Here is a 26,949-nt window from a genome sequence, read left to right as displayed (position 1 = left end):
CCTAAGAACGAAGAGATGAAATGAGGCACAACAATAAAGTTTTAAGCTACCAACATTAATTTCACACATTCACTGATATCCGAACAGGGCATGTGAGCAATGGGACACCATGGAAATTAGTAATTTCATGAAATCCCTTGAAATTTTAGGGAATACATGGAATTCCTAAGGGTCACAGTGATTTCACGAAATCACTTAATCTTTTAGGGATTACTTGAAATCCCTGGTTTCACATATTCCCTGTAACATATACAAGGTTGATGTTGCAACAGTGGCATTGATCGGTATATATTTAGCAAAACGTAATCAATACGATGTCTGGAGTGCATGCATAAAGTTAAGGAAATACCTGAGTATTGGAAAGAATCTACGGTGACTCCACGGAGGTGAGCAACGTGACCCATGATGGCAAAGAAGGCAAACCCGATGTATATAGTTGTCAGTGCAATAGCGGTAGCTAGGATCAAAGCGTCCCTACAAGAAAAACGTTACTTTACACTTTTTACACTTTTAACCAATCAAATTGTATAGAGCTGATGAAACATGAACAAGCTAACATCCACTACCTTGTTGTTCCTGAGGATCCGGAGGAGGAAGTTTCTCGTCTAAAGTGCCATTAATTTTTAGATTAAGGTAGTGACTCATTCGCCTTCAGACTAATCCAGTCTGTCTATCACAACTGGCGCATGCGTCAATTTGAGCCAATCAGCAGGCCGGGCGCGCTTTAAGGATTTGTCAGTCTTACTTCTGGATTCAAACAATGCCTCCGAAACTATGTGCGTCTAATTATGCCATTCACACTCGCGATATTTATTACCTATTGCTACGACTTGATGTGTACCTTTAACAAACCCAAGGCAAACGATTTGAGGAGTGCAATAGGACTCACGATCACTTAAATATCAGCACCATCATTCACGAAACCTACGTCTGCACGAAGATGAGAATGATGACGAATTCACGACCTTTAGCACATTTGCAAAATCACTACCAGTAGATGACAACAAATGGCAGTTTAAGACGTTGCAAGTGTTATAAACACGGACAATGTTTGAAACTAGTCAATTGTTTTTGCTTAAAGTTTATAGTCAATACTGGACATTGAGTAGGAAGGCCATACAGCTGAAAAGAGATGATATCAATGTAAACAAATCTGATTTCGGTTAGGGCTGACCGAAACAGCGTAAATTGGAACATTAAAGAACAATGCAGTGGATATTACTGCCTTATCTCTTATATATATTCTTAAGTTTGTCACACATTTTTGAAGTTTGAAAATTACAATCTGGAGGCCTTTCTGTCAATAATTCAAAATTTTCGAAAACTCCTCGAATGTTTGTTTTTTTTCAAACGGAAATATAGCCATGCCATGAATATCTCAGAATTTCTATGCAGAGATGGGCCCTTTATTGAATTAACCTACCCCATGTGAATCGAAAGGGAAAACTGTGTGAAAAAAAGAGTTAATTACTGGACTATTTGACTGAAATAGTGAATTACTGGAGTATTGGAGTGTATGAGAACCTTATTTGTTTTGAATGTTTGGTAAAACATCAATTATTCACATGTAGGGGAGGTATATTGTTACATTTTTACTGAAATCTCACAACTGGCATTTTAATTAATTCACAGGAAATGATAGCAAGGCATGTTTTAAGAATTGTGTCAATTTAGTAAACGTCAAAAGACAAAGAAATACATAATAATCAATTCAAGTTATCAATAAGCATGTAAGCACTGACATCTTTGTTGTGTTTTAATATTATATTTACTAAAAAGATAATGCTGAAAGTGATTACTTGTATCATAACTGATTAAAGGTAGTTCAACATCATTTGAAAAAACAGAGGCTACGTTGTGGTCACACCCTGGCCAGGCATATTTCTGTCTTGGAACAGATGAATTACAAACTTCTCATTTGATATTTCATATGACTGGATTTAATATTGAAACACATTTAACGCAGATTTGAGCTAGTTATTCTTAGAAAGTCATCAGGAGGTGTTTAATGAGATGATGGTATTGGGCAATTTGTTCAAGGTTTGTTGGTGGTTATTCATATATACCTGCACACTTATTTGCTGGAGATGAAGAGTTCAGAATATTTTTATGTGTGTTTTTCTAAATCTTTTTTATGTTTCTACAGAACTTTAATACATTTTTTGACAATTAGTTATACCATCGGTGGAATTGCAGTGGCGTAACATTATTGTGTGGCATGGTCACATCATTTAAAGTATTTCATTCCCACCACATATGTATTCATGGTATACATGGTATCCTTTCTGCCAGCACCGTCACTATCAATCTTTATTCATACTGAAGGCCACAGGCCCATAGTATACAAGAACATAGTATACAATATGAGTACATACATTTTATGAATTATTATGGTTATTTCTTAGACACAATGCCTGATAGATAAAGGTTGACAACTTACGGGTAACAACATTGTCATCAGTACTCATTAACAAAGACAATTTCAACCTATCGGGATATACAGAATAATATGTTGGGACCTTTTTTTTTCTTAACTCACAATAGAATGGGCAAATTAAGAGGAAGTGATATTAATCTTCTACACAATTAAGATCACAAAATGTACAATTCTATTTTCTCTCTCTATTTTATGATATGTCCCTGTTTCGATTGCCAAGTCATGTGAGGAACACCTAAACCGAGCAAAAGCCTTTCGAAATTTCTTGATATTTAGTGAAAACAGATCATTCTCTCTGTAGATATGGAATTTAAACATTCTATAAAAGAAACATTTACTTGACAATGACAGTGCTACAACCCATTCTTGTGTATATATGTCTTTGAGCCTTTGAGTAACATTATTCACAAAATTTGTATGAAAGTCAACATTTTGCCTTTGCCATACCTCCCCAAAACGTATTCTATTTAACAATTCTCGAATGTTAATCACCCAGTTATGTCTTCCCGTTGTTATGGTACATTAAAATCATATCATCAGCAAACATCAATAAAAACAACTGTGTCAAATAGGGATGTAACTGGATATCATGAGTACCAATCTGTTTTATTATCGAAGCAAATTCATTAATGAACATTGAGAACAGGAATGGACTCAAAATACAGCCTTGTCTAAGCCCAACATTGCGATTGAAGGTATCTGATATTTCATTATTATTTCTGATGCAAACTTTCACATTATCATATATCTTCTGTAGCTAGAGCACTGACTCTGCTGGGGTACTAAGATCCCTGAACTTGGGTTTTTGTTGGTGGTGGTGAGCCTACTTTTCAAGCCTATTGTTTCGTTCTGTCATACCCTCATGTTTATATGTAAATACATTATATACATAAAGTCACATTCACTTTTCTAACATGTTCTCATTTATGGTGTGCTTGATATGAATGTTTTATTGAATAACCGTTCGAGGCCAATCACAATAAAATATCTACACTTGCATACAGAAACTTAACTCAAATAAACCACATACATAATGCTGAAACATTTTGAAATACATGATTGTACATGAAGTGGGAATATGTCCAAAGTTATAGAATGTTACCAAAACTTACAGCTCACCCAGAACATTAGGTTGATGTATTTCTAGTAAATCGATTTTGATTCCCTATAAATAAGGCTGCTGTGTACATACTGAGTAGCCGACATGAAGTGCACTTACATAGTCTAAGTGTGTCTTATTGCATAAATACCTGTTGACGTTGCTGTCGCGAAAATAGGAGGTAGGCATAAAGGTGTTTGGCACAGATAACGCATCAATGAATCTTAATCAGGAAAGAAGTCCATCAATATCTGACCTTAGGTCCTCACCATGCCGGAGTAGCTAATCACGGACTCGCACATGTGTTTGGTACTAGTTTTCTAACATGGGTTTCACACCAACAGGTGTGCATGAAAAACAAAGATTATCTGCACTAGAAAACTAGTATTGGAAAATCAATAAAATTACTCTAAAAATGTACCTTAAGCAATTGTTGTTAAGTTTGTTGTGTCCTGCCATTGTTGGAAGACCTCCAAACGCAATTCCGTGTGCAAGCAAGGCGAAATTACAACCCTCAATCCAAATCTGCAATTGAAATCGAAACTGAATTATGCCATGTTCAGAATAAGCTGGAAAACAACAACTGAAATCAAGCATCATAGACTCACTATCATAAGTAAGCATTATATTGTAAAGTGTATGTTCGTCAGTGAAGGGCATTATGGAATGATAGTGTAATAGGCGTGGTTCTCAGTAGACAATCACGGCCAGTGACAGCTGAGTTAAGTTACATAGTGTGTAGGAACATGATGTTTAATCAACCTTGTTTGGACTTTGCGTTGTGTACTTTTATTTTTATAGGTGTGCGTTAGGGTTAATCTGTTCTCTACTCAAAACTCAGTGACCAGTTCGTAAATCGGGCATAAAGCCTATTGGGAAATAACAGACACAAGATAACACTGATAATAATTTATTACAAAAGACAACAAAAACTTAACAGTCTGTAAACTTCACTTCTCTCTCACATAATTAAAAAGAACAGCTTTGTGAGAAAAAAACACCAAACCTCAATAACCTCCTCAAAATACAACCTCCCGAAACCAACCCCGTCTAACTGGACATTACCCAAAGTTTATAACCTAATTCCTATTCCGTTTCCTACTTCTACTTTTCCCCCAACCCGACCTAACACGAACTTACAGAACTTAGCATCCCCCTACATGAAACCTAACATTCCACTCTGCAAACGGGGAGGGAATGATCCTGATACAGGACCTCGGGACAGAGATATTACCTGATGCTCGGATGACCGAAAGCTAGACACTGAATCCAGAGAGCCAGGTCACTTATATAGTGCTCTAGAACGATCTCTGACATGGGTCAAAGTTCACCTACTGATGACGGACGTCTCCGCCAATCAGAGCCTACCCAACATATTTAGCACCAACCACGTGGCCTACCCAATGTATCTAGCGCTACGATGAACGGTAACCCCGGTCAAGAAGTTGTCCCGTAGTAGAGCAAGTGAAACAATGTGCTACAAGACTATCTGATAGACAGGTATTCTACATGTGGTATGTATAGTTTGAATATTCCGTTTTGAAGCCCCTGCCCCCATGCTTACGCTATAATTTAACCCAGTTTTCCTACAATAGAAAGACATTTTCACTAAACAGCGATAATTATAGCGTCCACAGGTTTTGGCCGTATCAGTGGTTCAAGGGAGCTTACTCTATCGTCGGGTAAATATTGGTCCATATTCGAAACTAATAAAATCAAAGATGTATCTCTAAATAAATACTCATAAATACAATATATATGACTTGTTGTGTTGACACAGTGTTTGTTGTTTTCTAACCAGCGATCGATAAATTAGAAAGGCGATCGATAAATTAGAAATATTGACAAACATGTCAAACAATCGTAAAGGAATATCCTCCTATTCGTAGTGATGGAAATATAATAACATACAGTTTTAATCGAGAAAAGATCATTTTATCGCTTTCTCTGCACCATGTATTTTTTTCTCTCATATACGAAACAGTTTAGCTCCAATCTGTATTAAGAGTTAACTCCCTTCGATATTCCAACAGCTGATAATATAAATAATAGTGAAAGGACGGCAGTAACCCCTTTATTAATGAAGTCTTTCATCGGAGCATCATATCTCTTCACCTTGGGATCCAGCAACCTCTCAAAATGTGGGTATATGTAGAAATATATCCCGTCTGCTGAACCCGGGAGTAGACAGCCCCGGATGAGTAAAATAGTGATGAGGATGTATGGAACGCCGACGGTGATGTACACCACCTGTTGTCATAGAAACACACAATTAAACTATTTTTTAAACCAGGATCAGGTGTATGCACTCACTAACGAATGATCATAATCATTAAAGGTGCCCCGAAAGACTAAAACTTCGCACAAACAATAATTAACATCCGTCTTTGATTAGCTTTACCTTTCCTGAAACCTTGATCCCACGAAAGAGACAGAAGAACACCAGGATGTATGTGATAGCAAGACAACCAACCAGAGGCCACCGCATACAACCGAGATGTTCCAGACCGTCGCTAATCTGTAAGACCTTCAGTCTGTTCAAAATAGAGGTATTGTACGGGTACAGAAATACTGATGACAGTTTTTATATCTGGTGATATCCCAGATGTGATTAAGATAGATGATAACCATGCATGAAATATCTATTTTGAACTGAACAATTGCGCGTACACGTTCACTTTTGAAGCGATGTCATAACATACAATTAGCAAATGTCTTATTGTAATGAAAGTTGATGTGTCAATCAGAAGTTAAGTTGCTGACAATGACGTATAACCCTTGAATGTAACATAAAACCTTTAACGAGCATTTTCGGGATAAAATAAACATTTCACATGTAATGACATGAAACAGTTTGTGATGTGTGAACGTGTTGTAATTACTCTTTAATAAAAACATGAAGTTACCGTTTTAGAATATCTCGCGATTTATGAAGCGCATTATTGATGAAGACAATATTGACGGAAACTATTTCGATTTGATTTTCTTCTATGGAATATTTATAAAACAAATTTCTAATATATAACACCCAGAAGACACATTTGCCTCCAATCTTACGTCCAGAATTCTTCTGCTGATGTGATCCCCGTTAAATGCATGGTCCCGTTAGCCAGGACAGAAGAGTTGTGAATGACGTTCACTGTACTGGGAAAGGCTATAGACACATTTGTAGTGTTAGCAGGTGCGTCATCGCCGACGTTATTGAACCTTATACAAGATGGCGTGTTCCATGGGTTGTCACAGTTACTCCAGGGAATGTTGGTTGAAAAGGAGTGGTAGAAATAGTAGATCAACCAGGAAAACAGGGCAGAATAGTAGGTGCTGAAGAATAGGCTGATGAGGACGTTTCCAATCCCCACACCTGGAGGAAAATTGTTATTTTGAAGTCAAAGACACCGGTCTGTTTGCAGCAACAGCCTGTAATATTGCTACTTCTTTTGAATGTGTGTACTCTTCTGTGTACGGTTCTTAACTGAATGTGTTCTTCTTTGTATGCATATACATGTGGTTACTTACCGTAAGTAAGGAGTGAGTGAGTGAGTTAATATTAGTGTCACATCGGCAATATTGCAGCCATATCGTGACGAGAGCATTTTGTACCAATATTCAAATCAATAAATCTTGAACGTAAAAAACCTGCCATCGAAGGACAGTAAAAATACTAGATTATCACAGCTCTTTTATCAAAACTAGTACGCTATCATAAACATATATCACAATAACAACAATACAATATAAAAACAGGTTATAGATCACCAGCATCTGAAGGGTGATCACCATACTAGGAACCATAGGGACTTACAGTACTTTAGCTACCTGCATGATCCCCAGCTGGATAGTTATATTAACCCTTCAGCAGCTGGCGATTGTGATCAAATTTGGCCAACACTAAAATTACAAAAACACTATATTTTAAATAAACATCTGGTAGATTTAAAATTCCGTTGAATGTGTCGGGACTTACGTATCCTCTCGGGAGGAACCGTACGTAAGGAATGCACACTGCTTAACCAAGCCATGACACCATTTCATGCTTATATTGTAAAATATGGAACCACTTTCGACGAGTCAGTTGCTAAAATATAAGTGTAAAGCCCAAGATAAGTATAGCTTCTAAGATTCTCCCTTGATACAAAAAATAACCATGTTTTCGCTTTCAGTAGAATCACTTTCCATTGACATCAGTTATATTGCACAATATGCAACTTCATTTGTTGTTAACTAATATCCAAAATAAGTCTGCCTGATTCAAAGAAAAAATCCTGGATTTACGATTGCAGTACGTTGCTCATTCTACACATTTGACATGCAAAATTCTTGGAGTGAGTGAGTGAGTGAGTGATTTAATTTAAGTCTCATTTCTGATATTCTCATCGCTCTTCAATTTCCCCCTCCTCACAATCTGACCAAGTTGCCGGCGATCCGTAGAAGTGAACTTCCTTCGCCACCTTACCCTATGCCTTGTGATCAAACTCCTGACTGATTATTCTTCATTATACCGACAGAAGAATGTCATGTCTACCAGCTGACTCTTTTGCATTATTCAAAATCATCAAGAACCAGCTTTTTTTCCCCTTGTCAACAGAGAAAGCCATCTGCTCACCAGGGAGATAACTCTTGATGTAGTAGGATTGTTTCTTAAGCCTACAAGAGTTACCTCCTATATTGAGTACCTTACTACATTATGTAACACATATTTTGAAATTATGTAATCAGTATCCGGAAGATTTTCTCAATAATGTTTGGGAAAACTGTATTTCAGTTCATACGAACACACAATAATGAACTGACGGAAGTATAATTGATGCTCATTGGGAATGCGGACTACCTTTGAGAGGTGGACACAGGTTCCAGACTTTAATTACTCCTCTCTGTGAGAACTGGCCAATTGCCATTTCAAGGAACACACAAGGAACTGCGCCGATGATGACGAACACTATGAACGGTATCAGGAATGCTCCTACAAGACAATGTATATTGTAAGCACAACGATAATGAACACATTGTGGTAGAAGGCAAGAATTTGATGGATGTCAACTTCTTTATTGTGATGGACACGACGTTTCAAACTATATTCTTACTCCAGGTGTATAAAACAATTAGGACACAGACAGCTATGTATACTACCCATCAAAAGTTTAGATTCACTTAAAGCACTCACTCTATGTTATGTCTATAGGTATGGTTACATCGAAGATAAATTTCTCCCCTTACTTGGGGGAACCGACTGAAAACCTTACGCAGATGAATGCATCAAATTTCTGTAAAGCATGTGCAAATATCATGCATGTGAACAGCTGCGTTTTGGTGTAAACGTTTGTTACGAATTCGTCAATTTTCTCAGAGTTCCATCATTTATTAAACTCATGATAATAATCTTTTCAAAGTTACAAATGTGTTTTACAATACATCAGTTCATGTGTAAACAGTACCTTTAAACAGTATGGAAAGTTTGCAAAATTTATTTTTATTATTATAACAGTTGCCTTAAGTTAGTGGCTACATTTACACTAGTGAGTCTAAACTTTTGATGGGGAGTATGTGTACATGTTAAAACAACAACATTTATGAGATAACAGTGGAAACCAGGGATTGTTAATCCAGGCATATTGATGAGATAACAATGGTGGCAGTTAACAATGGATAAGAAAACACATCGAGAAATTGGACCCTGTCTAATAAAAACACACTACGTCATTCGTTTATCAACTGGCATCGTTGTGCAAGAGACACAAACCAGACATTATATATTATGGAAATAGAACTATCGGTAATTTTAAAACATATATATTATATAATTGTAAGATATGAACTGGCTAGGAAATAGAGTCGTTTGATCAACAATGCGGTAAATATACATATATATTCGTCTTGAGATTGTTTCTCCTCATACGCAGCTTCACACGTGCATATATGCTTACCAGACTCTCTCTAAATAATTTGCATGCGAACTACATCAAAGGCCCGCTCCTAGTGACGAAGTTGTTCATATAGCTTGTTAAGCAGTAAAATGTCATATTCACCAGACAAAAATCCTTACTACATGTACATGGAACTAGCTAACCAGATTGGTAACATTCATACCTACCTCCACCGTTTCTCATACACATATAGGGGAATTTCCACATGCTTCCCACTCCAATTGTGTAGCCAAGAATTGTCAGCATGTAATCCACGTGGGAACCCCATTTCTCGTGCTCCATTTCTTTTGAAAATGAAAGGTCGATAAGAGTAATAACTATGTCTATAGACGCACAGATAGTAGGATTGAACATTTGAAATATTTATGGCATAAAAATGATTTGAGAATACAATCGATGAATAATTCAGAATGTGCATACCTTTCTTCCACGGCGTCATGCATTCTGATTTTAGCTTGTAACATGTTCAGTGTTCATTTCAATATTTTTCTGTGAATGCTTTAACACAACCGGCAGTACTGCAGTCTTACTTAAACCACAATGCAGTTACGTCAACGTTACAGGTGGTTGTCGAGCAGCACCTTCCAGCTATTATCATTAAGAGGTTTGTTATTAAATATGTTGGCTGGCATTAAACAATGCACCACAGACTGTGTGACACTCTGCAAATCACATGTACAGATACAAAAAGCTTCAAACGACGTGAAAACGATTCAATCAATCAATCAAATTTGTTTCGTAACAAGGCCTTAGGCCCACGTACAACACACCATAAACAAGTGTAATTATAAGATAGTGGGTCCATAATGTAAGTAGAACATTTGTTGCTGTTGAAAAATATTGGTACATGATAATGTGTTCAGAATGAATTGCTGATCTATGTAATTTTGTAATGCTTTAAAATACTTAAAGCGCAAATCCTGATACATTTTACATTCAAATAAGAAATGAAATTCATGTTCTACAAAATTATCATTACAAACATTACAGAGTCTTTGGGGCCTCGGAACTCCATCAAATCTACCGGTATTTTATATATTGGACGTCGTAACACTGTTATTCTACGCCTTTCATCTTTAGATTTCAATAAAGTTAAATATGGTTCTATGCAAAATACACTATTGACACTTGAATAACACGATGAACATTTTTGCATATCTGAAAATATGAATTGCTTTTGACAATCACCAGCTCTTACATGAAAATCTTTCAAATACAGTGTACTCTGTCAATACCGGCATCAGTCGGGACCAAATAAAAATGCCGGTTTTGACAGAGTGCCGGTTTAGCTAGGTTCGCTTATGACGCCTGCGCACACGGAAGTTCGCTGTCGTACTGTCACTTTAGCATTAACAAGATGTTTGAATAAGAAACAAGGCAGTGTCTCAATGCACATTCATGTTGTTTTAATTAAATAAAAATGTCTGAAATCTCTTATTAAATTTCAACTGATCATATATTATCGGCAGAATTAAAATTATAAACTATTTTTCGCAATGTTATTGAAAACAACGATTCTTGTTTATGCTTCGGCAGCGGGTCTACAATAGCATTGTCAAAGAGCAAAGTAACGATGATTCAAACATCGAGGAAATCATTAAATAAATTGAAATCAACAATAACATTCATAAAAGTTGTCAAACGTACATATAAAATTACTATTTCCATACTTTTGTGCGATCATGCAATGTAAGTCAAGTCACTGACAAGTTACATCTCGGCTTTCACCGCCTCCGTCTTGACGCCCGGACACGATGCTTAATGTGAAAATATATGCATGAAGCATTTTTGTCATAGGCCATAACCTAGCACGATATGTCCAATACGTTCCATAATTTATGTATAGGTAGCGATGTCTTTCTTATAATGTTCAGAATAGCATTATTTTACCCAAAACCTTTCGTCTTAATCTAAAAGTTTTTCGTTTACGAGGTCACGTGTCTGATTTTGACCAATCATGACCCTTATAAGCAGAGTGTAGTGAAAAAGCGTCGTTAGAAACCAATCTTTATCCAATAAAATCGCTTCTTACAAATGTGAAAATACTCTCGGCAAGAGTGCAGTGATATTGTTGATGTTCAGAGCTTTCGAACGATACCCGCCATCAAACGATTCTCCTCTATGTAAGTGACATGTGCCACTCACTAGTTAACAAGAAACTGATTGACACTTCCCGTTTCTGAATAATCTCGGGAGTCAATACCCGCGAATCAACAAAATGTAAACACTTGCTTGTTTATACAGTCAAGCTGCCCACTACATGTATTAATTACTCAGGGTAAGTGTTACGTACCACTCACTGATTAACAAGATACTGATTAACACTTCCCGTTTCTGAATAATCTCGGGAGTCACAGCGAATTGTGTTGTTACATCATTTGGATCTAATTGCATCAAAGGGTTACGCCGTCTTTCATGTGCCGGTTTTACAGATTCGTTTTCATAACAACTTGTTCGTTGGGACTGAAAAACAATGCCGATATCCTGAATAGACAGATGCCGATGTTTACAGAAGTTTCTAAATGATAATAATGTGCATTTCTGCCGGGACTGAAACTTTGTGCCGATGTAGACAGAGTGCCGGTGTTTACAGAGGCCGGTATTGACAGAGTCCACTGTATACCTCGTTGCCAACTCATTGAGTTTCCTACACAAAACCAAACCAATAGTTGAACAAGGTATTTCGGACAATACATACGTACCTACGTTTTCCTACCAAGTCTGTCTAAATTGTACATCATGATACAGCACTGCTTTGGATTTCTATCCTTTCGTAAGTGTAAAAGTTTGAACCAGTACTTCATAACACATAATTCAGTATCAACATAACTATAATTTGAACCACAGTCCGCCAAAACAGCCGCCTTAGAGTATTTATAATTAACACTCAACACAAACTTACAAAACCTAATGTGAAAGTTCAATAACATGCCATTTCTGAAAACCCCATATTTTTGACGCATTCAAAATTATCGGCTGTATCTGAACGTCAAAGATCTTGAACACAAGACTTGGAGAAATATTTTATAGTCTCCTACAGAAACCTTAACTGAGGACAACGTGTTATTCGCTTTATTTACCAGATTATAGACCATGGAAGTATATTTATAAACAATAAACACAAATAATTATAAGTAGTAATATAGTGGGGGTACGGGACCACTTCCTCCTATTGGTGATATTCAAACACTACAATGGTGTGGGTATATAGTACAAAAGAATGCCTCCGAAAAGACCGCTATCGCAAGACCAAGTGAAAGAACTAAACGCGAGGATGTTGTCAGCTCGTGCATATCAAAACGCGAATTTGTTGCTCGACATCTTGTCTAGGCTGGACAAGGACGACGACGCCGGCGGGAGGAAATAGAGGAGGAACAAGACTCAACGCGTCTGGATATCCAGAAGGTGCGGCAGATGCTAGAATCGGCCCAAAAGTTGACCTCCCTTTCGCTAGCCGCCGTGTTTCTCTGGAAGTTCGCCCACAAGACCTGGAAGCACAGCACACCGACCAACAGACTATTCGACAGACAGGCCAACGAGAAGACAGAAATGCCCAAACCCGTTTCCAAGGTCTACCTCAGGCATCCCCACTATATGTACTAGAACAAAAATTTGAGGAGATGCAATATTTTTTTGTTGCAATTGGAAATATATATATTGTACTGTGTATACATTGTACATCTTGAGCATGCATATGTATACCACAAAGGAAATCCGCCTCGCTTCTCATTCGAGGAATTCGACAAAGCAGAGGCTGCATACTGGAAAAAAAAACCTATGGAGTATTCTTCTGTGGACGAAACAGCTACGAGAAATGGCTGGGGAAGGCCCAATGGTTTGCAAATCATAGCAGAATGTATATCGTTGGGTATGCAGGAGGTATTTTATTCTGTATCCCTGGTTGGACTATTTGTTTCTAGCTGTATACTATAGACACCAGTCTATCATTGATTTTTTTGTGGTGTTGTCTTTTCTGGACCTACTCTACAGAGAAGCAAGCTGTCTGCTTTCTGCAGGGCTTCTACCCCGCCCAGTTTTTCTATTTTCTTCTCTAGAAAGCATCCATATATCGGTATGTCGATGTCTGTGGTTGGGTACCCATCTTCCCTCACTGGCAGCAGATATAATACAATTCTTGCTTTCCCTCGGAATGTTGTAGCGGCAAACTTTCTGCAAATGTATTTTCCAGGTTTGACATCTAGAAGTGGGTCTATTGCAGTCACTACCACTATGGTTTGCATTTTTTCGTCCAGTAGGTTGCAGTAGTCTTGCTCTATCTCTTCGGTTTCTATAGAAGATAGCTTTCTGGGATCTGGGGCAACAACTACAGCAATATGATTCCAGGATATGGTTATTCCATCTTTCTGGAAAGATCTATGCGGTGGGGCAGGCCAACAGGGTATTCTTCTTTGTTGCTGGCCAAGCCTCTCGGTACCCAACACGTTTTTCTCCCATATTTGTCCATAGTGGTCTCTGCGAAGTCGTGGTTCTCTTACAACACATGCTCCAGTCTCCTGTTTGCCCAAACTACTATCCGCAGTTCTTCGTCTGTTTGCGACAATACCAGTCTGCTGGATGTTTGTCCTTCTAGTTGTTTGCAGTATCCTAGAATAGACCATGTAGTACTTGCAACGTCTGCTATTTTTTTCATGTGTGTGTTTCGTAGAGCAGTTTCTACTTCTTTGCGAGCTTCTTCCGATCTCTTTGTGTATTCCTTTTTCCCCCGTACTATTTCTTCCTGTCGCTCCAGTTCTCTTTCTCTATGCTGCTCTTGTCCTATCTGCCATGCTGTCTTTTTGCCTTCTAGGATAGCCCATGCTTCTCTTCTCCATTCTTCCACGCGTGCTGCTTGTATTTCTTGCAATCGTTTTCTTCAAACCCTAGCAGATCCAGAATATACTTCTCTGTCTTTTGCTGGTACTTCCTGTAGTTGGAATTTGGAAGAAGCCTTGCCTATGGTGCTACATCTGGCTGTTCTCCATTCCCACTCTACTGTCTTGCAAGAAGGCAATAGAATACTTGGATCTGCTCCATTTGGATGTAGCTGGGTTGGTCTTTTACTCAAGAAAGTATTGTTTTGGCATCGGGATCTTTTGTATAGCAACGTTGTGGGCCTAGCTCCACACCAGTATCTGTAGCGGAGAGTATATCTACCAGAAAAATTGGACATGCTCAAAAACCAAAATCTGTTGCAGCCCATTCTATCACTTTCTTCCACGCAGCATCATCATCTATCGTCTACTCTTGTAGGAGCAATACGGATCCCAGAAATTTTACCCGTCTCCGAATGTGCATACCAAGCTACGAATGCTCTGTGGGTGATCAGCCAGAACGAGACAGTGGTCTAGACATTTCCATAGGTTTTCCCATTTTTTTGCTGATGGTTTTGTACTACGAACAAGTTGGTGTCTGGAGGAGATACCATCTCTATTAGAGTTTGTTCTACCAAATTGTTTGCTATTTCTTGTGTGGATGTGTGTAGAGTGAATCGTCTATGCAAGTACAACCACGGGCTTGCACGTCTGGATGCAGGAAAGTTTTCCCAAAGTGTTGGTTTAGGCAATCCATATAGTCTGCCAGATGCTCCCGGACTTCTCCTGCTTCGAAATTGGAAACAACCTTGTTGTAGAGTTTCGTTCGCATGGTATAGCCATTCCAGGTCTCGACCCAAGTACAGACATGGGCCCCAACACAACCCGTAGTGTCTAGAATTGTTGGACTGTTCGACTGCATAGCTGAAGAGAAGTCTCCTTGCTCTCGGAAACCATGTTTCTTCCAAAGGTATTCCACCAGTCGCTTGCGGTCCAGTACACCAGAGAAATCTCTTGTATAGTCGATAGAATACAGCCCATAGCCGTGTACTAGTATTTGGCGGAATCGAAGTTTGTAGCTCGCCGATGGGTATTTCGGAAACGTCTCTCTTTGCTACGAATAGAGCATATGCCTTCTCTTCTGGATATAGTTCTTGCCACTTGTCTTTCGCTTTCTTTCCAGTTTCTCTCTCTATTCTAGCGATGGTGCTCCGTATTGCTCCACAGTTGTCTTCTCGTGTTCCTATCGTGTGTAGGATATTTGTTTGAACATGTTATGGAGATTCTGGAAATGTACCAGTCGTACAAGATACCTTGGCATTCTTGCAAACACAGTCTTTGCATTGGAGGTAGCGAAACATGTATATATCGTCTACGTATGTAGGTAGCCATTCCAAAGGTTGTAGATTTGTTCTACAGAGATGGCCATCAATATAGTTGACGGCGGCGATATCCGACACAAGACTGTTGTCTACAGTATTTTCTACAGACTCCTACAGACTTTGCGAACCGCAGGCCCATAGTTTTGAAAGTTGTTTCGGTTGGCATCATCTACTATTTGTAGTGCTACACATTGAAACTACCAAATTGAATGCAAAAAGGTAGTACCAATCCTGGTAGTCATTACCATTTTTGTGCTCTCGATAATAATGTGACATAAAGTGGAGATTTAACTTGCAAAAGTTTCCCGCTGCTAGCCCGACGCAAAACACTGGATTCTGAGACCAACACTCTACCACCACACTGTCAGGACGGCTGACAGTCACAGTGCGAATTTAACAGGTCTAGGCTGGCGAGCTCTTTGGGACATCAAATTATGTTCCCGGCTTGAAAATCATCATTTTTACTGGTTGTTGGGAGCAAAATTACATGGAAATAACGCCCCTTGGACGAAGTGGTCCCGTACCCCCATTAAAATACTACTTTATGATATGTAGAAACGTTTAACTTATAATCTCCACCAAAGTACCATGATTCATACCGCCTTGATTTACCACCATTTCTAAAGAATAACACCTCTATTTTCTCAAAATGTACAGACAAATCCCATTTTTTACAAAATTGTAATAATACATTGATCTTCCTCTGAAGTGAGTGAGTGTGATAAAATTTTACATCGCGTCAGCAATATTACAGCCATATAGCGATGAAAACAAGGTAATCAATTTAAGATATCTGTCGACAAAGTTGGTAAAACCAACTAGACTATCACAGATTTATATTTAAAACTAGTAATTAAATCTAAAACACTTAAACTGTAAAGGACGATACAATATAAAAACAGGCTGTAGATCGCCAACAACTGAAGGTAGATCACCATGCTAGGGACTAGGGGACTTACAGTACCTTTTCTACCTGCATGGACCCTAGTTGGATTTACACCATCCCTTCAGCCGCTGGCGATTGTAGGAAATATTTAGCCAAATTTAAAAGAACAAACATATTACGTTTTAAAAATCTGGTAAGTTTAAATTTAGCTTTAAAAGTTTTGGACTTACGTATCCTCTCAGGAGGACAACATTTTTACGATACTTTTAACCCCCTATGAGGATGCAGCCACTAACAATCGCTGTTGCTAAATTATACTACATGTTTAAAATACCATTTATCTATTTACAAAACATATTATTCACAATTTATCAAATAATTCTATTTCATTTAAAAGTTCAATGATTAAATGATAATGAATATTATAGAAAAGATCCTTAACTGTTTTGATATCGAAACATTTATCCCTTGTGATGGAAAAATCAATACAGTTAAGCAGGACATGCTTGACCGTGATTCTTTCATCACAAGGGATACAAAACGGAGGATCCTCATCTTTTAACAGGTATTCATGAGTATATCTAGTATGTCCAATACAACATCGTCGTATAATGACCTCCTCAAATCTGAAGTGAGTGAATGAGTTAAGAGTTAACGTCACATCGGCAATATTTCAGGCATATCGACGAGAATTTGACATTGAAATGGAACATGTGTATATTATATAAACCTGTCTTCAAAGGACAGTCAAACAACTAGAATATCACAATTAGAATTAAAACTAGCGTGGAAAGTTAAAACTAACATCACTATTTGGACAATACAATATAAACACAGGCTATAGATCGCCAACAACTGAAGGTAGATCACCATACTAGGTGACAACCCAAGTAGATGTAACCAATATAGGGTTTTATTTCAAGTAATCTATTTATACCTACTTGGGTGTCCCACTTCTTCTGCATCAGATCACGGATGTATGTTCTAATGCTAGCTTTGTAATCAGAGTATGGAATAAGAAGTGGTGTCACAGATTTGTTGAGTGCTGCCTTAGCAGCAAGTTCGGTCATTGTATTCCCAGAAATGCCAACGTGGCTGGGTAACCAACAGAAGACGATGTCGCATTGGCCAGTAGCAAGATCATTGTATAATTCAATAATTTCAACCAAAAGTGGATGTTTGCAAGAAAGATGTTAATACCTTGAAGGTAAGAAAGAGAGTCTGAACAGATTATGTATTGTTTAGAAATTATAATCTGCTAGGCAACCTGTCCTGTCCCAAATGGTCAATTGTGTGTCATTATAATGACATTTCAGATCTAAGATATTGCTGTCGAAGTATTCAACACCCTTCTTATCTCTAGAATCAGTCACAACCGAGGAGGCCTCGGGTAGAATATAAACAAATCCTAGAATGACATCCAAAATAGGAAAAATACGAAAAATGCAGTCACTGTATGTTGTTGTAACCTTCTTAACACCTTCATACAATTAATTCTTCATCATAACAAGGAATCCACCTCTATTGTTGTAATCTCTCAAGTTGTAATGATTACTGTAATTTGGAAAATTGTCCAGTACGAACTCCTTGCTTACATTGCTCAAAACGTCTAGAAATCCAATAATTTCAAATTGTGTACAGGTTTGGACAGTTTGTACTGTAGTCCCTGTCTGTTCAATGTGGAAAGGGAGATAACTTCAGCATGGTGAGCCCGGCCACTGTCCTAGCTGCTACTTCTCCGGGAGAACACAGCTCACAACCTCTCCGTCATCAAAGACTAGTTTATCAAATCAAAATTTTGATCTTCGACCCTTATCTCTTGCAGAATCATTTATAGTATTTTTCGTATTGGTCGAACTCCGAGGGAAACTCTCAACACGATTGGAGGCCGAACGAATAGTGTGTGAGTAAAATTTAAGGTCACATCGGCATTATTGCAGCCATATCTTGACCATGAAAGTTTTAAATTTGCAAATGTACACATGAAATAAATAGGAAATTATAGACTTACCTGTCTGCGGAGTTCAGTAAATCAACTGGGCTATCGCTGATTTATACTTTAAACTACCATATAGCCATAAAACACTATTTCTAAGTTTACCGGTACAAAATAAAAATGGGCTATAGATTGCCAACAACTTGGTGAGTGAGTTGAGGTTTACGCCGCACTCAGCAATATTCCAGCTATATGGCGGCGGTCTGTAAATAATCGAGTCTGGACCAGTCAATCCAGTCATCTGCAGCATGAGCATCGATCTGCGCAATTGGGAACCGATGACATGTGAACCAAGTCAGCGAGCCTGACCACCCGATCCCGTTAGTCGCCTCTTACGACAAGCATGGGTTACTGAAGATCAATATTCTAACCCGGATGTTCACGGGTCAACAACTGAAGGTAGATCACCACATAAGGACACCTAACGATAGGATGACCTGATTTGATCTAAGCAAGTTAAATTTCAACATGATAAAAAGAATATATCCAAGGAACTAAAATTTGCCGAGAATGCATTCGATTCATGAACAGTAGATCCGTTTTTGTGCAAGTCAAATGTAAGGCACACGGCCAGCATCGGGGTGAAATCCTAAGAACAGCATTCGGTTATCATCATTCTAAGTATTATTGTCCTCCTAAGAGGGTACAAAGTCCCAAACTTTCGAAATAAAATATAAACTTACCACATTTTTAAACGTACTATGTTTGTTATGTTAAGTGTTGGCTAAATTGTCCTCCACTCGCCAGCGGCTGAAGGGATGGTGTAAATCCAGCTAGTGTCCATGCAGGTAGCAAAAGTAATGTAAGTCCCAATGGTTCCAAGTATGGTGATTTACCTTCAGTTGTTGGCGATCTATAGCCCGTGTATTATACTGTATTGTCTTGTTTAATTAAAATGTTTTAGTTTTACTCGCTAGATTTATATCCTTATCTGTGATTCTCTAGTATTTTTCTGTCCATCGTCGACAGGTTTTAATCTTTAAAATGTTTTCACTGTTTTAATGTATGAATTGGTTTCGTCACGATATGGCTAAGATATTATCGATATGACATTAAGAATTAACTCACTTACTCACTCTAAGTTGTCAATGAAAATGTGAAAATCAAAACAGGTCATGCTATTCGTTAGGTCTCCAGTCCTTCTAACTTCATTGGATGCTTTGTAGTTGACTATATTTCTGTAATTTTTGTTAATTCGGGGTTTTGCGGCTTCCTTCACATAATACAGCGGCAATCAATTAACACCCACCAAGGATGAAGTTGGCATCACAGTGCAGTGACCTCGTTACAAGGGCCATTTGTCGAGCAACACTATAATATCTGATATCTCTTAATATGCAGCAATTCCATTAAAATTTTAAGCTTGACACACATTGAATCCCACTAACACTGCCTTATACTGAGGTTGTCAGTCATGTTGAGTGAGTTAGTGAGTTCAAATTTTAAGATACATCGGCAATACACATGATGAGGTCATATTGGCCACAATCGTTTTCTCATGGCGATCTGCTTAAACAGATAAGGATGAACCTCCTATGTGCATCCCTTGTGATGAAAGGCTCATCGTCAAGATTGTGTTGCCTTTGCAATTGCAAGCTATTCACATAATGAAACAGTAAACCAGAAAGATATGTATGCCCGTGCCTGCTGTCATCCAATAATCAGGTACTTGATAATGAGGAAGTTGATCTGTATCAGAAACTGTAAATATACTGAGAGAAACAAATGAAGGATTACCGGAAAATTCAAGCGTTCCTTTAATATTTTCCAGTTTTTATCATCAGCTTTGTATAGCGCTATGGTGATGAAAACTGGAAAATATAAAGAATGCTTGAATTTTCTTGTGATCCTTTATTTGTTTCTCTCAGTATACATCTCATTTAAGTATTACTCGTTATTTTAAACATTTGGGTATTTAACCCGTATTCTAGTTTGTAATTGGTATTGTTATGACCAGTTATAAAAGTTGTAAATAATGTGTTCTAAATTGTAAATAGATTATATTGTGATATTAAAATGTGTATATGGAATTCTGTTTCTGAGTATGTCGTTGTGGTAATAATGGATTTGTGTACATGAGTGAACTTTGTCTCGTCGCTATATGGCTGGAATAATGCTGATTTCAACTCACTCACTCACTCACTCACCCATATTGAGTTAGAACTGCAGACTCAACAATCCGGTCTTCATACTGCATATTGGTTCTTAATTGAAACACAAAGCTGACCCTCCGCCCTTCACAGACAACTGTTGTAAAACAGATCAATCCGGTACTATTCAATAACAGAACACTCAGCATCCCAACGAAATGATGAGAATCATATTTACCTGATCCTTCTTTTGTAGAGTATTGACTACCACAACTGTCGCAAATGTTACTGAATCGTAACAGTTAATATTCACATGCAGCTTTATAAGAGCAGACAAGGCAAACTGCCACCACTTTATTATGAAGTCATAGTGTAAGCAGGTTTGTAAAAAATATGACTGAAGCAGCCGATCGCATACGAAAATAGCCATAATTAGTCAACGTATTCATCACCAGACACGGATGTTTATATCATATTACCATATTAGTGCTGATGATGTACGTGGTGAGTGAGTGAGTTAACATTTAAAGTCACATCGGCAATATTTCAGCCATGTCGTGACTAGAATAGGTCTCATGTTAAGAATAGGTAATGTTATATGATACATTCTGTCGCCAAAGGATAGCAAAACAACTAGAATATCTCAAGAGATTTATAACCAGCACCTACCTCAAAAAGGACATCACTAAAGAAAACAATGCAAAAAAACCGGGCTCATGGTCGCCAACAACTGGAGGTAAATCACCATACCGTGGACCATGGAGACGTACAGTACTTTTGCTACCTGCATAGGCCCAAGCTCGATTTACACCATGTCTTCAACTGTTGGCGATTATATTCCTACCCATCCAAACAAAAACGCACATATAGTCTGCGATTAAACCCAAGTAGTTTTGAAAATACCTTGAAGAAATAGGACTTACCTACCCTCTCAGGGGACACTAATTTTACGTACTTCAACCCCCTTTGAAGGTAATGCCACTTCAGTCAAAGTTTTTTATTCATTCAAACAAATTACAATAATTATTTATTAATTCCAATAAAAATCCAAAATTTTTCAATTTATATCAATTAGTTTAAAACCTCAATAAATAAATGATAACAAGCATTATTACAAATATCCCTAACTGTTTTTGCACTGAAATATATATCCCTTGTTATGGAAAAATCAAGTCAAGCAGGGCATGCTTGACCGTGATACTTTCATCAGAAGGGATGCAAAACGGAGGATCCTCACCTTTCAATAGATATTCATATGTATATCAAGTAGGTGTAGATCCGATAGTTCATCTACTTTTATGTGGGTTATTGATACCCACTTGCGTGTCAAACTTCTTTTGCATTAGATCACGGATATATGATATAATCACCGCTTTCTTATCTGTGTATGGAATCAGTACGAAAGCCTACGCTGCCTTTTGTGTACCATAGAATATAGTTTAAGCGACAATTCTCGTAGCTTCGATTGTTTATTCGTTGCGTCGAGTAGTTTCTCATTATTTCAATAAGTTTCACCTTACGTCGAGTATTTCCTCGTTAGTTTAAGTTTCTGTCCAAAAAAACTTGCTTCAATTATTGTTTCGTTGTCTCGATACATTTCTCGTTGTTTCAAGTTTCTTTCAGGAACATGAAATTTTGAATATTTTCTAGCTGCTTCGATTATTTTTTCTTTGTATCGATTATTTTCTCGAAATTTCGAGTTATTACTCATTGCTTCGATCATTGTTTTTCGTTACTTCGACTTTATACAGAGAAGATGACGGTGGGCATAAGAACGGACATATGTAAGCTTTTAGGCCTTTCTGAGAGAATGTAATGGGGACGACTGGTTGTTGCTCAGTGTGAGAGTGAGTGAGTTTAGTTTTACGCTGCTTTTAGCAATATTCCAGCAATATCACAGCGGGGTCTCAGTGTAAGAGGGAACACTGTTTATTAATGTTGTTTTTCACCCATTGTCCACTAAGTGGGATGATTTTGGATTTGTAACATTTCAAAAAATTTCTTCCGAATATTATTCGCTTTATAACTGTTTGTCTTCAAGAAGACACAAGATATCTGGAACAATAACTTGATGACCCAAATCTGCTTTAGATTATTTTGAACAATGCCTTAAATAATGTACATCAAATTTAAGAAAATCAGATACGTTAACATGGTACATAAATTAAGAACAAAAACTGCTTTGAAAATGTAAACAATATGTTATTTTAAGCATTGGTGTTGAGTTTGTGTATGTGTTGCTAATCATATGTCATAACACATCATGTCAAGGATTGAAAGAGTTCGTGATGGACGGTAAATATGAAGAAGACATAAAATTTCAGACCATTTATGAATGTTATCTTTTTTAGATCAGAACCTAAATGTCCCCGGAAGTGAGGTGCGATTTTGATGCAAAGACAGTTGAAGGTATTCCCTTAATGATGGACAAAGTAAAATCACTGCTTCTAAGGAGCGGATTTCAGGAACATGAAAATATAAGATTGCTTCAAAAGTTAACGTATCTGATGTATTTTTCATTGTATTGTATTGTATTATTGTTTCATTCAAAATGCCTTCAAACATGTTTCCATGAGATAAACCAACTATTTTGAACAAAATCCATATTGAGAATAGATATCCTTTACACCTGCGACACTGAGACAGACGATGCATGCTGTACAAATCTGATGGACATCTCTCATTATGTGTTTATTTTTGAATATCACTTCAACACAACAACAACATCTCAATCATGCAATGTCGGATATCAGTTCAACACAACAACATCAATGCAAACAACCATTAACATTGTGATAGGAAACATTTAGTGTTCTCAACTAAACGCCTGCGACACTGAGACAGAAGATGCCTGTTAATTATGTGATGGACATCTCTCATTGTTGGATATCACTTTAAAACAACAAAATCAACTCAAAATTCATTGTCAGATGGTACCTTAACACAATATTAACTCAAACAAGCATTAACATTGTAATGCGACTGGACAATGAAACCATATATAACCATTATTTCGTAAAAACATAAGACAAAGAGATCGTCATCAGATACGTTAACAGTATTATCAGATACGGGGAATAGAGTTTCACTAACTTGTCAAGAGTTACATTAATGACCGTTTAATTCATGGAAAGGAGATCAGAGCATGACCACAATAACACTGATTGATAAATGCCAATGTTTTATAAACATGATGTAACAAACAAATTAATAATACCAAATTACCTCAAATACGCAAATAGACAGAAAGATACATTTTTGTTCGCGTTTGTCACAGACAGGGTTCAGTCTAAGGCTTTCTAAGGTACATTCAATGAACATTCGATTATAAATGTATACGAACATAATTATCTACTATATATGTGTTCTCACTTGAGAACAGGCAAAATCCCTTCCCAGTCTACACACACAATGGCGCTAACCCGTGAAGATCCGGGTTAGAATAGGTCTTCAGCAACCCATGCTTGCCACAAAAGGCGACTGTGTTTGTCATAAGAGGCGACTAACGGGTGGTCAGGCTCGCTGACTTGGTTGACAAATGTCATCGCTTCCCAATTGCGCAGATCGATGCTCATGCTGTTGATCACTGGATTGTCTGGTCCAGACTCGATTATTTACAGACCGCCGCCATATAGCTGGAATATTGCTGAGTGCAGCGTAAAACTAAACTCACTCACTCACACAAAGGCGCCAAGTTCCACCCATGTGCTCAAACCGGAAACACACGTAAATACACGAATACCCGAATAATTCTGAGTGGAAAGTAAAGATTATCATGTATATGCCGATGTAATCCGAATGAAATTAAAGTCACCCTTGTTTGTGGTTAACGTATCTGATGACCACTAACGTAAACACCAGGTCATATTTTATATACTTGGGATGATTGAGGCAAGTATGAATTTTCTTGATAAGTATTTCATACTGTCCTCCATGGGACCCTAAACCTTACGATTGCAATGGTTGTGTGTAATCAACTAAGTTTCATAAACGTATCTGATGAAAATTGAATGTCACATGCCTTTAATCGTTTGCGTTTGCAATTACCACGACAATGTGAAAGTAGAAAATTGGAAACAGATTTCAGTTGCTTGACGTTCATGTTTAGCCCGATCACCTTGTACACTAAACTTGTATTGTTAGGGGGAACATTCTAATATCTTCACTGTGTCTGCAAAAATGCTTATCGTATCTGATGTTATATAATTTGTTGGAAAGTTATTTCATCCATTTTAACAACAAATATTGTTTTGAATTCAACTGACTTTGTTATGTGTTGACTTATATATATGCTACAAAAGAATGTTTTTTGCACACTATCTGGCGTAGGTAAGAGAATAGAGCAGCGCTTTATATGTGACTTAGGACGTGGAAACCAGAAAATGCCAACATTGGGCATTTAAAAGTCAGAGAGCTTAGACTTTTGTGTTTATTTGTAATTTAAGTAATGTTGTTTCAGCTCAGACCAAACCTTAGTGTAGTATAACAGTGCAATTGCAACTTTTAATCTTTGGATATTTACAATATCGTCATTGGAAAGACAAAAACTAAAATGGGAGAATGGGTGTTTTAATCAGATTTGTCCTTCGTCATTAGCTAATTGTCCTTGAAAGGTCTGCCATTATATGTTCCAGACAGTCGTCTCATATGTATTCAAATTATTGTCTCGATCGTATGCAAATGAGAACACGAAGGTACACTTCATCATGTGTTGTATATCTGTATGAAAAAACTGAAACTGAAACCAGTTTGTTGACATATACATGTGACATTACACCCATCACATATAACGTACATTTGTACAATACACTTCACCTTCCCCAACTGATGACTTAGAACGTCGCTTAGAGTATGCCTTCAATTTAGTCGGTTCAGATGGACACTCATACGTACCATATCCAATAATCATTACGGAGAATGACTCGTCTGAAGATTTGGAATCAATTTAAACGTTAACTGTTATATAGATGCACAAACTGATACATACACTCTCTGACAAATATAACTTCTACAATTTTTAATAACTGTATCGATGTTCATGATGTTGCACATGGTCCCTTGTATGGTGAACCACCTTCAGTTGTTGGCAATACTCAGCCCGTATTTATAGTGTTTGGTCCTAATTTATTATCTTACTTAGAGATAGATGCTAGTTTTAGTTCTTTTTTTTTCCATTTTTATGTTACAATTTCCATTACAGCAGCTTTATGTTCTTCAATTGAAAGTATTTTAAGTGTACAGTGAGTAGTGTTGATGTAAATACATAATGTGTACCTTACCTCTTATATATATAGTACACATATATACAAAATACATGTAGTTACAGTCAGTCAGTTATAGTATTTCGAAAAAGTAAATGGAAGGATGACCAGAAAGAATGAAAACTTCCATAGTTACAATTAGAAAAGGCAATAAATTTTGAGATTTCATAATATTTTAATACTTCTTTTTGAAACCACATAACATTAGGTTTCACTGCTTTCTTACTACATTTATACAACATATATTTGATTATTATTATCACCACATTAAGAGGATTATTATGTTTTAGTTCTTGATACTGTGATATACTAGTTGGCTTTACTGTCCGTTATCGTTATGTTTTTAAAATTTGTGTAATTATCATTAATTTATAACTGTTTAGTCACGATGTGGCTGAAAATACTGTCGCTGTGATGTTTGCACGTGCCACCCGACGTGCCTTCGTTATTGCCATATTCTGTTAGACTGATCACTTCCATTGTCTGAACAGTCTGTTTTATAACGCAGTGTTAATGAAGAATTAATATATACTGAGTCAAAATGAAACTTCACATTCGTTCTTCAGGGCACTATAAAAGAACAAGAGAAGGTAAGATAGTTAAATTGTTATTATTTTATTGCTGAGATCTGTGTGATGTACTCGATACACTGACAGTGCCATAATCAGTTCCATTAGGCTACACCGCCGTTCCAAAACATGGGTATACAGAATGTCAAGTCACAAGAATAAAAATGCGAAATTTCTCAGTTCAATATCGTGTATGGCCGCCCCGCGCATTCCCCACTGCCAAACACCGTCTCCTCATCGACTGCCTGATGCTTGTGAACACGTGGTTGGGGATTCTGCACCATTGCTCTTGCAAGGCAGCGCCAAGTTCCTGCAAATTCTGAGGTTGGTTCCTAAGACCAAGAAGCCTTCTCTCAAGTGCATCCCAAACGTGCTCTATTGGATTAAGGTCAGGGGACCTCGATGGCCAGTCCATGACGTTGATTCCAGCGTTTTGAAGGAAATTTTGTGTCAACATCGCTGTATGTGGCAGAGCATTATCATGCTGGAACTGTAGA

The sequence above is a fragment of the Haliotis rubra genome, unplaced genomic scaffold, assembly GCF_003918875.1.
Source record: "Haliotis rubra isolate DU_JTF1 unplaced genomic scaffold, ASM391887v1 Scf432, whole genome shotgun sequence".
Taxonomy (NCBI): Eukaryota; Metazoa; Mollusca; class Gastropoda; order Lepetellida; family Haliotidae; genus Haliotis; species Haliotis rubra.
Note: the sequence above shows the minus strand (reverse complement) of the source record.